Here is a 16,710-nt window from a genome sequence, read left to right on the forward strand (position 1 = left end):
AGTAGGATATATGAGTCTGGAGTTTAGGGGAAAGATTTGGCCTGAAGATGTAAGTGTGAGAGATGACTGTAGTGCAAAATCTATTGTTCTCTATAGTCCTTAGTGTTTTCATTTTTCATATTTTCATATGATCAGTTTGTGCTAGAATGTAAGACTCCTTCTAGAGGTAATATTTAGGATTTCAAGTTCTCTTTCTACCTTAGAGTGATTGCTTTTAGCTTCGTATTTAGGAGCATGTTTCCAGGAGGGCAAAGTGAAAAGCATGAAGTCGCTGGGAAGAAGGGAAGTGAATACATCTAGGAAGGGAACGAACAGAGGACAACCAGACTTATTTCAAGCTCGCTGCTGTCCAGCCTTCTGTCTTCTGGCCACTTCCAGTCAGTGTTCTGGCTGCCTTCTGATCTCTCTAGGCCTTTGCTGAGGGATAACAGGAGGGGTAGGAGGGCTAATCCTATTGCCGCTTGAACCAGTGATAATCAACAGCAAACACACAGGGGGGGATTGCGCTGTCTAGGGTCCTCCTCCGTTGTGATTTAGCATTTGTGAACAAAGGACCATTTTTATGAAGTGGTTAGAAACCCATCATGTGGGTGAACATGTTCTTGCTTACTGCCTACATACCTCCAATGTAGACAGCATAATAAGATAAACTCAGTGAGGACTAGTGAGTGCGTAGATAGGTGAGCTATTAAGATCATTAAGTATAGACACTTAGCAACTGGGTTTTAAGCCTGGGGCTTCTATTTGTGCTTATGGTGACCCAGTGTTGTGGCTCTTCTAGGACTGAGGGGTTTCTCATGATGTGGGACTTTCAGTGCTAAGACCGGGAAAGTCTCAAACGAATGAGGATAAGTTGGACACCCTCATTGACCCTGAGAAACATATTTCACGTTTGTCTCCTTTTCTGTAAAATAGAAATAATAGTACCTACTTCACAGGGTGGATTATTCATCAGGTAGTTATAAGGGTTTCATGAGGTAGTGTGTTCAACAGAAATAGCATAGAGGGGCTGCCCAGTAAACATTTGTGCTCTCCCTGCGTGGCGTAGTAAGAATGGGTTTTGTCACTGTCCAGGGCTCTATTAAAGATTGGCTGGAATGTTAAATAAGCAGCCCTAAGAACATCTTATTTTATATTGCACCTAGCTGCTTAAAAGGAAACACTTTCACATTTTTTATCACACTTAATGCCAATAAAAGTCCTGCATTTTGCAGATGGGAAACTCTGATACACTTTAGGATTGTCAGAGGATGAGCAAGGACTCCAACATTAAATACTGTAGTTTCAAGCTCAGGATATAGGTATTTATGGATACCTCAGGAATTAAAATGATAATTTGTTAAGTGACACCTTGTATGGATATAATAACCACACACACAGACAAAATGAGGAATAGATTATGTTTCAGTTGAAGGCTTTTATCATCTATCTCCAACCCACAAAATATCTCCTTAGGTACTGTGAAAAATAGAAGAGGTGCTGGCATGTGTTAGTGAATTCTATCTTTCCTGAGACCAGACCTAACTTAGGTCCCCAACACTAACCCTTATAAGGCCATTTTCTATGAAAGGCCTATGGTGCTCTAACAGACTCATCTTGTTGTTCCAGAATGGAAGTCTCTTTTATGTGGTCCTTCCAAAAGTTAAAAATGACTTTGTAAATTACCTACTGAAAATAGTGATCCTATACAGGGCAGCATAATTATATCAGGAGTTGACACACTTTCTCTTAAAGGGTCAGATAGTAAATGTTTTAGGCTTTGTGGGCCATAGGGTCTCTTTGACAACTACTCAATTCTGCTGTTGTAGCAGGAAAGCAGCCACAGACCATGCTTAAACAAATGGACATAGTTGTGTTCTAACAAAAGTTTATTTACAAAAACAAGTGACTGCCATGGGCCTTAGTTAACTGATCCCTGCTCTATATTACCCAATCCTTTATAAAGATTTATTTATTTGAGAAAGAGATAGAGAGAGAGCACATGTAGAGTGGGGAGAGGGGCAAAGGGAGAGGGAGAGAGAGAATCTCAAGTGGACTCTGCACTGTGGGGCTCAGTCTCACAACCCTGAGATCATGACTTGAACCAAAACCAAGAGTTAGACGCTTAACTGACTGAGCCACCCAGGAGCCCTATATATTACCCAATGCTTTAAAACACATTTTAAACATCTTTCATAAATTATAAAAAGTATTCTTTCACTTAAAAATAGTGACTGGGGCGCCTGGGTGGCTCAGTTGGTGAAGCGACTGCCTTCGGCTCAGGTCATGATCCTGGAGTCCCAGGATTGAGTCCCACATCGGGCTCCCTGCCTAGCAGGGAGTCTGCTTCTCCCTCTGGCCCTCTTCCCTCTCGTGCTCTCTATCTCTCATTCTCTCTCTCTCAAATAAATAAATAAAATCGTTAAAAAAAATAGTCCTAACCCTATATAGTTATAACTTGAAGTAGTTTGCTTTTTTTCCATGTAGATTTCTGAGCCCTTTGTCTTTGTCTGTGGTTGTGGCAGCCTTCTGGAGAGTCTAAGGCATCAAAATAATTTTCCCCACACTATGACTTGTCCCTACTACCCTAACACACCCACCGCCCACCATACCTGCCTCTTAGAGAATCTACATTGCCTGAAGTCCCAGAAGGGAGCCCTACAACTCATGAGGCCACAGTGAATAGCCTAGGGGAGAGTATCAAACCAAGATGGGCCACAAAGATTTTCTTTATGGAGACTTTGGAAAAAGGATGAATAAAGTCAGTTATTTCTGAGGAGCTGATTTTGAATGTCACGCTGACACAAAGACTCTGTCATCTTAGTATGTTCATGAGTGAGCACAGATGTTTTTCTGCAGAAGAGAAGAGAAGAATGAAGCATATAGGCAATGCGAGCCTAGAGCTAAAGATAGTGAGGGCACAAGAAAAGCGACAAGGAGAGACTAACGATCTGGGGACGGTCCAGTTCCCAAGAGTCCAGCTCCACTTTTTTGCAATTGGATTCCATGAGATTCTTATGGAGCCTTATAGAAATTCCATTTTCCTGAATTTCTTTAAATGGGTTTCTGTTCCTTGTATCTTTACAACCCCTCCCTAAGACACTGCCAAACTCCTTTTTTTCTTTCTTGTTTCTTCTCTGCTTTAAAAGGTTCCTATGACTTGCTGCCTGCTGGGACATCTGACGTTTGTATGATCTTCATGGAGACTTAGAATAAAGTTAGAGAAAAAGAAAATCTCTTCAACAAAATGTAGCACAGTCATTGTCTCAACAAAGATGTGTGGAGTTCTGGAAAGATCATTAACTTTGGAGTGAGACACATCTGGCTTTGAGTCCTGGCTCTACCACATACTAACTCTGTGATTATGGGCCAATTATTTAACTTTCTGGAGTCTAAATTTCCTTACCTGTAAAATGGAGATATTAGTGTCTCTCTCCCAAGACTGGGATGAGATAAAATGAAATAAGGTAGCTAGAGACCATGGCACAATACTACATAGCATTGGGGCTCAATGCAAAGTTGATCTATAAACAACACACATCATTTTTATTAGAGAATTAAAGTGAGGGGTCAGGAGGCCTTCCTGGCAGAGGAATCATAGCAGATACCAGGTGGCAAGGGAGGGGGAAGTGAACCTTCTTTAGGTCTGAGAGAGGGTTGGAACGCCGGTTTGTTTGGTGTTGTCAGGGAACATCTGTCTAATGAAGTCTCAAGAGTTGAGGTAAAGTCAGGTGTCACAGATTCATAATATTCTGGCTGAGGAGCTTTGAATATATGCTGCAAAGTAGAAACCTCCCTCTTAGTGCTCTCTGTATGCTCACTCTCCCGGCCTTCCTGGTACATGTGAAATTAGACCTCTCTGTGACTTCGCTCTCCTGTCTCCCTAGAATTTTCTCTTCTGTGCACTTGATTACGTTTTTCCTTTCATTTTACTTTAATCCCCATATTTTCCTCCAGTATCGTTAACCCTGAAGGTCTGTTCCAAATGGCTCATTCGGTTTCTTCAATTGTAGTTTCTCTCTCCTGCTTCTAATTTCCTGCAGTTCTTTATTCATGTTTCTTGCACACCACTCAACACTGTCTGCCCTGCTTATCAACAAACATTGTAAACTCTTAAAAAGTTCCCACCCTTTTGTCCCATTCCACTAAAGAGACTTTGACTTTGCCCATCTACATTTCCCAATTCCTGATAGGATTCTGTCATTGATGGACTATATATTGGGCCTTATTAACGTAGAATTTGGAGGTTGGGAAGGGACAAGTGGCCACCCTGTTGGTTTCCTATACAACACCGGTTCATTCTTCTTTGCTAACAGAGCCCAATTTTGGTCAGGTATCAGGCATGTAGCTAACCAATCAGTTAAGAGGGTAGGGGCCCCTTTCCAGTCTTAGGGTAATGAATCAGTTAGCTCTATCTAGTCATGGTGTTCTCAACTCCTTTGCTAATGACTGAGGGGTATGACCCAGTTCTGGCCAGTGAGAAATAAAGGGAAGTTTGCTGAGGGGTTCTAGAGAAAATTTTACTTCCTGATAAAAGAGACATATATGAGAAATCCTTTCATTTTTTTCTTCTGGACCATTTGGGTGAGAGTGTGATGCTTGCAGCAGTGGATATCCTGCAGCTGTGGTGGGAGATTTTGCCAACACACTGGGCAGAGCAGAGAAGAACAGAGAAAGTAGGAAGAGCCCAAGTCCTTGATGTTATCATTGAGATGCCAACTCAAACCTATTTCTTTTCCTTCTATCTCTTTTCTTCTCTTTCATATAGTAAAATAATTTATTAGGGTAGTCGAAGTTTCTATAAAAAAAATCAAACCCCCTAAATTCAACAACTTAAGGCAATTTATTTCTTGCTCATATAATGATATTCAAGCCAGTGGGGATAATCATTTTCCTTATAGTCATTCAGGGACCCAGGTTTCTTCCATCTTGTTGCTCTGCTTTCTCCTTTGTATTAAGCCACTGGAAAGAGAAAGAGCATGGAAAAAATGTACGTTAAGGAGGTTTTATGAGCCCAGAATCAGAAGAGTGACCTCTTACTACCACTCATATTCAGTTGGAGAGAACTTAAAAATTGACAGACAGCCCCATCTAACCACAGGGAGCCTGGAGACATAGTTTAGCTGTGAGCCAAAAATAGGGGAAATTTTTTGAAATAAACCTACTGGTCTCTGTTATGGATAATAAAGATCCCATTGTTTAAACCAATTTTAGTCGGGTTTTCTGCTACTCACAGCCCAAAGCATCTAAACAGATACAGAGCTAAAACAGGGAGAGAGAAGAAGAGGGAAGGTTACAGAGGACAAGAGACATGTGGTCTAGATCTGGAAGAAGTATTTTTCTTGGAGAAGAGAAGAAAACTAGAAACTATGGGTGGAAGGGGAGCAGGAGGGTGGTGTTTAAAGAGAGAATCAGCTATGGCACATGAAATCAAGTGGACGGTCAAGAAAGGGAGGATTTTAATAAGTTTTTTCATATACTTTGTCTTTGGATCTTGTTTTCAGTATTTAAGAAACTTTAGTTGTAACATTTAAGTCAAGGAGCACTTTGACTTGTGATGAAATTTATTTTAATTACTTCACTCTGTTTCTTTAATCATGGCATTACCCTGAGACTGGACCACACAAGTATCTGGGCTCATAAGGGTTACAGAGAACATGTATCTCCTCTACCCCACTAGAGTGGGTAGCTCTTTGAGGGTGGAGGTGTCACTGGAATAGAATATAGAGGGGATGAAGGCAGGGATAACCGTTATGATATTACCAGAGGAGGTCAATAAAGACCTCAATTGAAATCTTTAGAAATAACCTCCCGTTTGAACTGGCTTTGGACATATGGACAGAGGGCGATGAACCAGGCTTCCAAAAGTAGAATATAGATAATCATTGTTATTCTAGCATGCTCTACGGGGGGATCCTGGCTCGTAATTACGTCTGTATTCTTTCACATGGCGCAAGGAGATCTGAATAAGTGTCCTTATCTCCTAAAGTTACCTTGTCCACTCTCCTCCTGTGATAGAACTTCTATTAAAAAATATTGAAGTTAAAAAAAATTCTACAGAGGACCATTCTCTTTTTCACCTTTGAAGCTTTTGCATACACGTCATCCTTTGCCTGAAATATTCTCCCCATTCTCCATTTTCACTCATGTCCCTCTTGCCCCCAAAACACTCCTTTTGTCTGCTTAATCTGAAATTCCTTCAGGAGAAGAATGTCACTTCCTCAAGAAAGCCTACTCTGCTCTCCCTGCACTGGGTTAGGTCCCCCTCCTGCAGGCCCTTGCAGCACCTTACTCTCCCTACCATGGTTCCTGTCACATTGAATGGCAAGTGCCTGGTGACCTTTGCCTCCCTAATGATATTACCTGTTCCTTGAGGACAGGAGTGCATCCTTCCTACTCACAGTCTAGCGCAGAGCTGACACCCAGTGGATGCCCTGAAAGACTCGTTCATCGACTGATTGAATGAATGAGAGGTGGCTATGGGCCTGAGGTTGTGTCAGAGCACATTGGGGCAGAGGTTGCCTCTCAGAGCTTTGAAAGAGAGAAGAGCATGGTTGCAACCCCGTGCTGGATATGGGCAGTATAACCTGAGCAGTTGAAAATCAGTCTTCTGGTTCAGAGCCCATGCTGGGCTTCTGCAGGATTTGCTATGGAGGTGAATACAGAAAGACCCAAATACTCAAGAGTGAGTAAGACAAAGGGAAGTTTAAATGGTTGTCATTAGGGTCTGCCTGTTATATACACAGCAGCCACAATGAGCTAATTAGGAAGTTAACAAGCCCCTGATTTGAGCTAATATTTGGCTTGATTGCATCCCATCATCATTATTGTGGATGAGAGGTGAATTTAAATGAAAGTTTCCAAGTCAAGATGACATAATGAACTGATGACCGTGGAGATTTGTTTGGAGCCCATCTATCCTTTTTCCAAACACACATTAACCTTCTCCCAGGAGAAAACAGCTTCTGGAGGCCTAAGGAAATAAAGCAGGGCTTGGCTCCCACATTGGGGATGATCAGGAATCCTGGGTGGCAGAATGGTCTGGCAGATGCTGCTGCCATATTTAGAGTGCTGAAGGAAAATCCTCCACAGACAATTTACTGATCTACTAGGCTTTTATTCAGCAATTCATGAGTCAGGCAGCATCCGACCTAGCAGATAAGAAAGGAGCTCTGAAGGCCTAAGCAAGGTGATAGACCACAGAGGGCAAGGACAAGAAAGTTAGACTGTGCATTTGCTCATTGGTTGAAGCAGGGTTGCTTTCTTTACAGGGAGCAAAGGGAAGTCCTGCAGCTGGGTGAGGTACCTTGTGCCAGCAGGCAAGCACCTACTGGATGAAATAGAGCCTCCTTTTCTGGGATATCTGAGCCTAGAAATTTGTTAAGTTTAGTTTGAGGATGTTTGGAACTTAGCATGAGTGACTCCATCTTGGGTTTAATCTGGTTACTTTAACAAGAGTGAAGCTCCTATTAATCAAAAGGTTTCCTGCAAAATGGACTGAGTATATAGTGTGTAATCGGAGAATAACCCCCCCCTTTTTTTTAATCTCTGTATCTATCTTTGAGGGCTGGACATCCCGGTGCTTGGCACAGTCTCTGACAGAGAAGGTACTCGGTATGAATTTGTTGAAATAATGAGTGAATGGGTGAATGAGTAGAGTCCTATATGTTGAGTGGGCACTGGGGGGTAAGGAGGAAGACATGAGCCTTTCTTGCACACCTAAGTACCATGTGACGTCATATAAAAAATGCATCTCTCTTTACAACAACTCTGCGAAATTGTTAAGATGTCCTGTTTTTCCCACGAGTAGTTTCATCTTTTATCAACTGTCTAACCTTAAATGAGGTAACTGAATTTCCTTGGCCCTCATTGTCAGTAGAATGGGAATAAAAATAGATATTTTATAGGGATGTTATGAGAACTGAGTAAAGCATAAGGTATATAAAGTACTTGGCAAATGGTGCACATTCAATGTTCAGCTTCATTCCCTCAGTAGGTATTTCTGGGGTAACCGAAGACTTTGGCGTACAAGTGTTCTTTGGCAGTTCCTAATTGTGTTGACATAGTCATGCAACTTTTTGTTCAGGTTTTGTGAAAAAGTGATCATCCAAAATATTCCCTGCATCCAAGGTCTAGGATATTCCGCATAGAAGAGTTCAGTACTCTAGAGCATCAGGAATGTGAACGCCAGCCATGGCAGCTACCAGGCTGTAACCCAGCCCGAAGGAGAGAAACTTCCAGGGGAAGGTGGCACCAATCGTCATGGTCACTCTCTTTCTCGGTGGTGATGCCTGGTCATCCAGCCCTGTCTGGCCAGATGCTGCTCTCTGGGGAAGAGCCCCACACTCCCAGGAGGAATGTGAGGCATCTGTTACTTCATCCTGACTCACAGCATGAAAGGGAGACCTATGAGGATGTCTTTTTGTGGCACTTTGTTTGCCTCCAGGAGGACCGTTGGAAATTTCGCTCCATCCTTGTAATGTGTCTGGTGGGGGAAGACAGCATCGGTTTTCTCCTTCTGAGAATCTTCTTTATCGCCTGGCATATTTCTTTGTAGTGTCTTGAAATTGCAAAATTGGGAATGACAAAACATGCAAAAATGAATCATAGGTAAGAGTGATGGTTCAAAAATGACAAAATGGGCTGTAGGTGGGATGCAGTTTAAAATGGAACATGAACAGGAACAAGGCTTTCCTCTCCCTTTGCTTTCTTCCCTCCACCCCACTTTCCAACCCTGATCTAGGAATAGAGGCAAAAGACAATGGGGGAATACGTGTACTCCACTCATGCAGGCCATGCGAGGGATACAATCACACCATTGGGAGGAGAGCAAAGAAAGCAAGGGTGAGGCCAGGGATGAAGGCTAAGATGAATATATATACATAGTACTGAATTTTATACATGGATTGTATTGCTGAAGCTTGGATTGCATTATCCTCTCTTTAAAGATTTTATTTATTAATTTGAGAGCGAGAGAGTGAGAGAGAGCATGAGTGTGGAGTGAGTGAGGGACAGAGGAAGAAGCAGACTCCCTGCTGAGCAGGGAGCCCAATGTGGGGCTCGATCCCAGGACCCTAAGATCATGACCTGAGCCGACAACAGACACTTAATCAACTGAGCCACCCAGACGCCCCGCATTATCCTCTCTTTTAGTGTGTAATCAAGAATTGAAGGAGAAGACAAAATAAGAGAACAAAATATGGAAAATGGCACACTTTTGCTTTTTAGTTATGGAACAAGTCTGGCGAAGGCTGACATTCTAAGGAAGGTGTGAATGATCACACACATCACCAGCATAGTGGGTGTGTCAGCTACTTGTTGTTACATACCACACCACCCCAAACTCCAGGGCTTAAAGCAGCAAGCATTTATTCTTATTCACGTGTCTGTTGGTCAGCTGGTCAAGCCGGCTTGGTGACAGCTCTGTTGCAAGTTGTGGATGTCACTGGGCTTAGCTTCTCGCTGCATACTGGGCGCAGGTCTCCTTTGTGTCTAGCCATCCTGGGGTCTGAGATAAGAAGGCAGAGGTGACCTGGGGAAACTCTCATGTTAATGGCAGAAGTGCAAGAAGGAAAAAGGAAACAGGTGATGCCTTTTAAGCCCTGAGCTTGGAATTGGCATGTTGCCACTCTTGTCCACATCCAGTCTTGGCCATTCTCTTGGCCAAGACCAACATGAAAAGAGGGAAGGAAAGTAGGGAGAACGCCTCTGGGAGGAAGCACTATTCGTTTACCCGGCAAAGGATGTGGATACGCCGGTGGGTAAAGAAATGGCGCCACTAACTCGATCTGTCCCAACTAAGCCTGGTCTAAGCTTTTTGTCTTCTGCCTTGGGAAGTGTCAAGGTAGGAAGACTGGACAGAACTGCTTGCCCCATTGGGGCAAGAACTCCAGTTACATTCCTTTTAGCTGACTTAACATGGAGAATAAATTACTTCAAAAAAGGGCAACCCAAAAAAAGAAATGATAATTATGTCACATGCTAGAGGTGCTATCCTATTACAATACATAAATGTATCAAATCAGCATGTTGTATACCTTAAATCGATACAATATTATAGGTCAGATATATTTCAATTAAAAAAAGAAAGGGTAATGTATGAATGCCTTCTATCCTGGAGGGGGTAGACAAGTTGAATTGCCCGTTTAGGTTACTCAGTTTATATTGGCTTACTAAGGAGTCACTATTGCTCAGAAGTATATGACAAAGTTTGATAGCTTCTGTAAGAGGACTGACAAAATGCGGCCCAAGGCTCCCACAACAGAGCTGTTCCGGAAAAGTTGGTAACAAAGTGCATTTGCCTTTAGTGGATTCTATTTCCCATTTTATGAATATGATGTCTATAGTGAGGGTAAAATCCTCTCAACCCCTTGCCTTGACTATATTCATTGATAATTTATTTTTGAAAGTATCTTTGTGATTACTTTCTCTGTTTGTCTGGGGATTGGAATGTCAGTGTTTTACCTGGTAGAAGTTGTAGATTTCTGAAGCAGCTTCTCTGACCCTTGGCTGTCTCAAGGGTCTCATCTCTGGCAGGGACTGACAGTCTGTCTCCTTTTTTCTGCCCCAAGATGATTGCCTCTGGTTTGTTCCAATTAAAAGATGGCCTTGAATTTAAGGTAACCTTTCTATATTATTTTCCATTTCTATTCTTTGCCCTTCATTGTTTTGTAATGTGTGCTTCTTATTTTAAAAGAAAATACAGATAAAGGCAACCACAGAAAACAAATGTACAAGTTGGTGAAATATTATAAAGTGAGCACCCATGAAATCACCAGCCAGGTCAACAAAGACGGTGTTGCTGGCACCCCAGGAAGCTTCCAGGTGCTTCTCCCAACTGCAGGCCTTCCCTCTTTTCAAAAGTAAGCCCCATCTTAATTCTTGAATAATAATTTTCTTTCATTTATTGATGGTTTCATCTCTCAAAGGTTTATTCTTTAATATAGGAGTTTAAACTTACCCAAGTTTAATAACCTAAAAATTAAAAAAAAAATCTCCTTTTAAATCTATAGATTTCCTCTTTTATCCTTTTCTTTTCCATATATTTTATCTGCTAACTGACCTAGGCCATTTGACCTGTAGAGTTTTGCACATTCTGGGTTTTACAGATTGTAAAATGATGGCGGGGTTCAGTTATGTCCCTCTGTATCTCCTGTAAATTTACAATAAAATGAAGTTTTATCAGATTCAGCTTCATTCCCTTTGGCCAGAGTCTAGGTAATGTGTTCTTTTATCCGGAGGGACATAGTCACCTATCTTAGCAGGAGTTGATGCTTCGATCCATTAACTATTTGGGGGTGGCAAAATGGTGATATTCTAAGTCTAACATTTTATTTGCATTTATGATCTAGAATCATTTTATTAAGAGATATTTCCTTTCATCTACTGTTTGGTTGCTCAGTGGTACAGTTCACATAAGAAAGGCAAGTTTATTTAGTTGCCAGTTTTTAATGAATTTGTTTTCTGTAATCCTTTGAAAGTAACCAATTTTTATGTCATTATTAATTCACGGTTTGATGCGTCTGAGGAGTTTGCAATTTTTATCTTTACTGAAGCTCAGTCTGTACCCAGTTTGGCCATTGGGAGCTTCTTCATTTTGGCTCACAAATGCGTTTCCACATGAACCCGTTGGTCTTTGATATCTTCTTTACTATATGGTAGGAGTTTCTAGGCTTGTCTCGTACATTTCTTGGTCTGATCAACACCCTGCATGCTAGGGATAGTCATTGCCACCAGGCTCATCATTCTTTTCTTTGTTTTTCTTTGTTTTCCTGGCTGTATTTGAGGGAGATCTTGCCACTTAGTTTTGTTGTAGGTGTTGTTTGTGGCTTTTGCTATCTAGGTGCTCTGTTTTTATGTTGGACTCTGGGAAGAAACAAAAGCTTTGCTGCTTTTATTATGGCTATATTTACATCTGATCTTACTATTTGCAATAGAGATATATTAAATAATATGAAAATATAATCTGTCATATTAAGCAATGAATGTAAGAAGAAATATGCAGAGAAAAGCTCTTTTCATTTTCAAATGTGTATTTTTTGGTTTTGTAATGACCTTACCTTAAATAAGCTATTTGTGATTACCAGTATTATACAGTTAATGATTACGTGTATTATACAGTTAATGTTTTTTTCTTTTGTTTTGTTTTGTTTTGTTTTTTAAACTGGGAGAGAGGGGGAGAGGCAAAGGGAGAGGGAGAGAGAATCTTAAGCAGACTCCATGCCCAGTGTGGAACCCCCATGGGGCTCAATCTCACAACCCTGAGGTCAGGACCTGAGCCAAAATCAAGAATCAGATGCTTAACCGACTGAGCCACCCAGGTGCCCCTACAGTTAATGTTCTTAAATTTCATTCTCTATTTATCCTTTTGTTTCTATTGGCAGAAATGAACTAAAGGCAAATACCGTATGATCTCACTTACATGCGGAATCTAAAAAAATAAATAAAATCAAAAAAGAAACTCATAGAAAAAGAGATCAGACTTGTGATGAGCAGAAATGGAGGGTAGGGGGAGAGGAAACTGGAGAAAGGTGGTCAACAGGTACAAATTTCCAGTTATAAGATAAATAAATACTAGGGATATAAGGTACAGCATGTTGACTATAGCGAACATTGCTGCATGGTATATAGGAAGGTTATAAAGAGAGTAAATCATATGAGTTCTTATCACAAGGAGAATTTTTTTGCTTTTTATTGTATCCATATGAGATGGTTGTTAGCTGAATCTATTGTAATAATCATTTCACGATATATGTAAATCAAACCATCATGCTGTATGCCCTATACTTACACAGTGATGTATGTTAACTATTTCTTAATAAGAATGTTTTAAAAATGAATGAAAGAACAATAGTTTATAACAAGTGCCACCATTATTCTTTTGGTTATCCTACTTTGAATATTCTTTTAACTTAAAGATTTCAATAACATTAAATGACTTAGTTTAGTATTTGAATAATTCTTCAAACTGGATATTATTTTCTGCAGTCTCAGAAGAGTGCCTCACAAGTACCTTTTGATCTTACTTTGGCTTCCCCTTGCCACATCTGACCTGATAAGCTGCTTCAAGCAGCCTCCATTGCCAACCCAGCAAAATGAGGATGGCAATGGTTTTGGATGCTTCTACTACCTCTCGTCCTTGGGATGCTAAAGATGGTGTTTTATTCCATAAAGAGGCATGTAAATGAACCTTCTTTCTAAAGGTGTTCCACATCAATTGGACCCCAAAGAACTTTTCTTTGGACCCAGAATATCAAAAGTCCTCTTTGATCCACTTCCCTTTTAATGACTTCTCTCACCAAAAGGAATCTAAAATCAATGAGAAGAAATCAGTGGGGAACGAACTTCTATTAACCCATCTCATGTATCATTTTTTTTCTTCTTCATATTCTTCTTCTTCTCTCATAGTTTCCTCTATCTTCTCCCAGTTACATAAAAAAAAAGTTTTCATGCATGCAAATGGAAGATAATTGGATACAGAAACTGGGAAAGAGAGGGGGGTATTCCTTGCATTAATAGTAGCCATGCTGCAAGATCCATTATATTTGGAGTGAGTAGTATATAGGTCCAAAAAGGTGTTGTAATCTTTAGTTTTAATGTACTACACTAGCTAAAGTTTTTGTCTGGCCAGCTTGCTTTTCTAATATCCTTTTGGTTCATTTGAATAATCCCTCTCCCATGCCATGTGGTCCTACTGGTGTCGTAATAGCAAAATCCCCTACTACCCTTTGCAAGGGTGAGAACATGATCAGGATTGGCTAATCAGATTATTCTTTTGTCTTAGTTATAGTGATTGATACAAGCATAAGCAAGTGACCCAAACAGAGTTGGGTTAATGTATACACTTTGGAAGAAGGGGTGTTGGGTTTGGAGAATGTTAGTTTGGAGCTCCTGGCAGCCCTCTTGCCTGCTACATGGAAGGAGGCTGTGTAAAGAATAAAGCCACATAGAGAGAAGCAGGGCTGATAAGATGGAGAGAGATAAAAAGCCCAGACCTAAAGCTAGTTAATGAATCAAAATGAAGGCTCAAGATGCTTCCAACTTGAATTTTCAGGGGCAGCCTCATGAAGTTGGCTTTTCCCTGTGGGAGTTTTAGATGAACCTGCTTTGGGAGAAGGGAGAGAGAAAGGATAGAACTAAAAATAGGGTGATCTGGAGAGAAAAAAAGAGTCATTGGAGTACGAGTGAGAATGAAGAATTTCCCTCTTATAGTGCAAAGAATAGAATGGAAGGGATTCTAGGATAGGAAGCTTAAAATCCTGCTATCATAGATTGTGTCCCAATTATTTACCCCAACCTTTATTCATGTCCTCTGCCATGTGACTTTGCAGTTCCCTCAGATCTATAAGAATACACCATTGTTGTCCTAAAGCATGGATTTTGGGGGTTGTTTGCTTCATAACACTATTATGGCCATGGTTAACAGATATACCTGCCACCAAATGACCTGATGTTTTAGTGATTTTGGATACTTACAAGCCTTATGGAGAAAAGGTAGGGGACTTGGAAATCCTGTGCAGAATGGGGCATAAAGGGAAAACCTGACTTTCTGCATCAGGTAAAACTCAGTTGAATTAGCCAAGAGTTTCACTATGGTTAGGCAGAAATGGAGAAATTGGATAAAACCTAGTAGATGGAAAGAGAGAGGATGTGGCTATGATTTATAAAATCATATTTTATAAATTTATAAAATTTATAAAAATACTGATTATATCCTCTTCATTTGATTTTGTCTATTGGAGAACCCCAGGATGTGAGATTTGTTTTTTTGTTTGTTATTACCCCTTACCTTGGTAAGTGTAAAATTAGCTCCCTAGATACTGTTGGTCCCCAGCCTTCTTTCGCTCTTGTAGATACTCTCGCTCCATCCATCCATCCACTTGTTTCTGTTGTTAATGTCAGTCGATGTCACCAAAGCATAAAATTCTTAGGGACCTGTAAATGATGGACCACACAGAAATGCAACATTTTATTATTCCATAAATGGCAAAGTCAAGTACTTTTTCAGAGTGATTAAATTCAGCAACTAACCCATTATTGAGGTAATTACTTTTTAATTTGCTGCAATGTTAGAGCAGAGCTGGCTGTGACACTGGGGAAAAATGGACTTCTTATGGGTTTTAGAGGCAGGGGGATTAAACCAAGTATAACAGCAAAATGTTCTGTTTAGTCAATATAAAGGCCTGAAGGTACTTGATGTTCTTCTTTTCAGAAGAATAAGTAGGATAAGCTAGCTTTTCATGTGCCTAGCGCATGTCAAGTGGCTGTGGTCCTTGGCACTTCCCTTAGCTTCTAATCATAATTAGACAATGGGTTTCCCTTCAATATTCATGGCATATCATAAAGTGTGATCTTGAAAGAATCACTTTCCTTCTCTGAGTTCAGTATTCTTACCTGTAAAAAGAGGTTTTTCTATAAAATTATCTCTAAGGTCACCTTCTGTACTAAAACTGTATAATAGTCAAAAGACAGATTAGGGAGGTAGGACTTAAAATACACGAACAAGGACCAAGGAACCAATTGGAGCCCGCGTGGAGTTGAAAGATGGTAGTTAGAACTTCCAGTTAGCACTCTTTCAGGCAAGGAGGTGTCTAAAACTAGCAGGCCACATTTCCCAAACCCTGGTTGCCTGCACATTTAAGGTATTTTTAAGGCTCACACCCCCAAAAGGGAGATGTTAGGAGTTGGGAGGAAAGGCAGGATAGAGGAGGCTGAAGCTTCAAAGAAGTAAACTGAAGATGGGGAGTCTCTATGGCCAGTGGGTTTTTGGACTATTGTCTTTGATTGCCTTGCCTTGGCTGTCTTGAATGATTTGGGACATAACATGGAAGATACAGCCCCTGCCTAGATTCAAATGGACCTACTCTGTAACCTATCAACCGTGTCACTTTAAGCCAGATACATACCTCTGAGCTTTGTTTTTTTAATATCTATAAAGTTGAAAAATAATATCTACATTGCAATGTCATGAATTTTATTTTTATTTATTTATTTTAAAGATTTTTATTTAGTTATTTGAGAGAGAGAGACAGCACGCACACAAGCAGGGGGGTAGGGGCAGAAGGAGAGGGAGAAGGACAAGCAGACTCCCACTGAGTGGGGAGTCTGACATGGGCCTCGATCCCAGGACCCCGAGATCATGACCTGAGCCTAAGTCAGCCGCTTAACCGACTGAGCCACCCAAGCGTTCCACAATGTTACGATTTTTAGTTGAAACAATGTACATAGCAAGGAGATCTCAGCTTAAACCTAGAGTGGCTCTGCTGTGGGGCTCAGCATCTGACAAATTTATAGATTCTCCCTAAAGAAGTAGATTTTCAGGGGCTCTACGGTAGCTTCTAGACAAAAATTTATTTTTTGGTAAGAAGGAGCCAGGCCTAATGAGCTTGACCATTTGTATCACTTAGAGATCAAGCAGAAGAAAAAAACCTACTCTAAATTCTATAGGATTAGACCTTAAACTGTCTTGGAGCCTATTAAGTGTCTATGGAAGGCTGGTGCCTTTGTGTCTGGTCTTAGACAGACAGTTGGGAAGGGAAGATCGAATGTAGTGGCAGAGACCAAGGGCAAAATGAAACCTGCAAGGATGAGCTGATACCCATGTCTATCCCTCACTTCATAAAATTCCAATGAAGAGGGTGGCCTACAGAAGATGCTGGTGCCCCTCCCCATGGAGCTGAAAACACACCTGGTCCAGGTGTAGAGAGAAGCTGAAGGAGGAGATCTGGTAGA

The 16,710-nt window shown here is 40.9% G+C and overlaps 1 long non-coding RNA gene across 1 annotated transcript in view; it reads right to left on the reverse strand.

The window, feature by feature from the left end:
* Window positions 1-4,820: 4,820 nt before the first annotated feature.
* LOC113921919 overlaps window positions 4,821-16,710 on the reverse strand; it is a 35,673-nt gene continuing 23,783 nt past the window's right edge. The window contains exons 3-5 of the long non-coding RNA XR_003519888.1: window positions 14,768-14,913; window positions 9,309-9,487; window positions 4,821-4,941 (exon numbers count right to left, since the gene is read on the reverse strand). This is a non-coding gene — a long non-coding RNA (uncharacterized LOC113921919). The remainder of the gene's footprint in view (window positions 4,942-9,308; window positions 9,488-14,767; window positions 14,914-16,710) is intronic.

This window comes from Zalophus californianus, chromosome 1 (genome assembly GCF_009762305.2).
Source record: "Zalophus californianus isolate mZalCal1 chromosome 1, mZalCal1.pri.v2, whole genome shotgun sequence".
In the NCBI taxonomy this organism is placed as follows: domain Eukaryota; kingdom Metazoa; phylum Chordata; class Mammalia; order Carnivora; family Otariidae; genus Zalophus; species Zalophus californianus.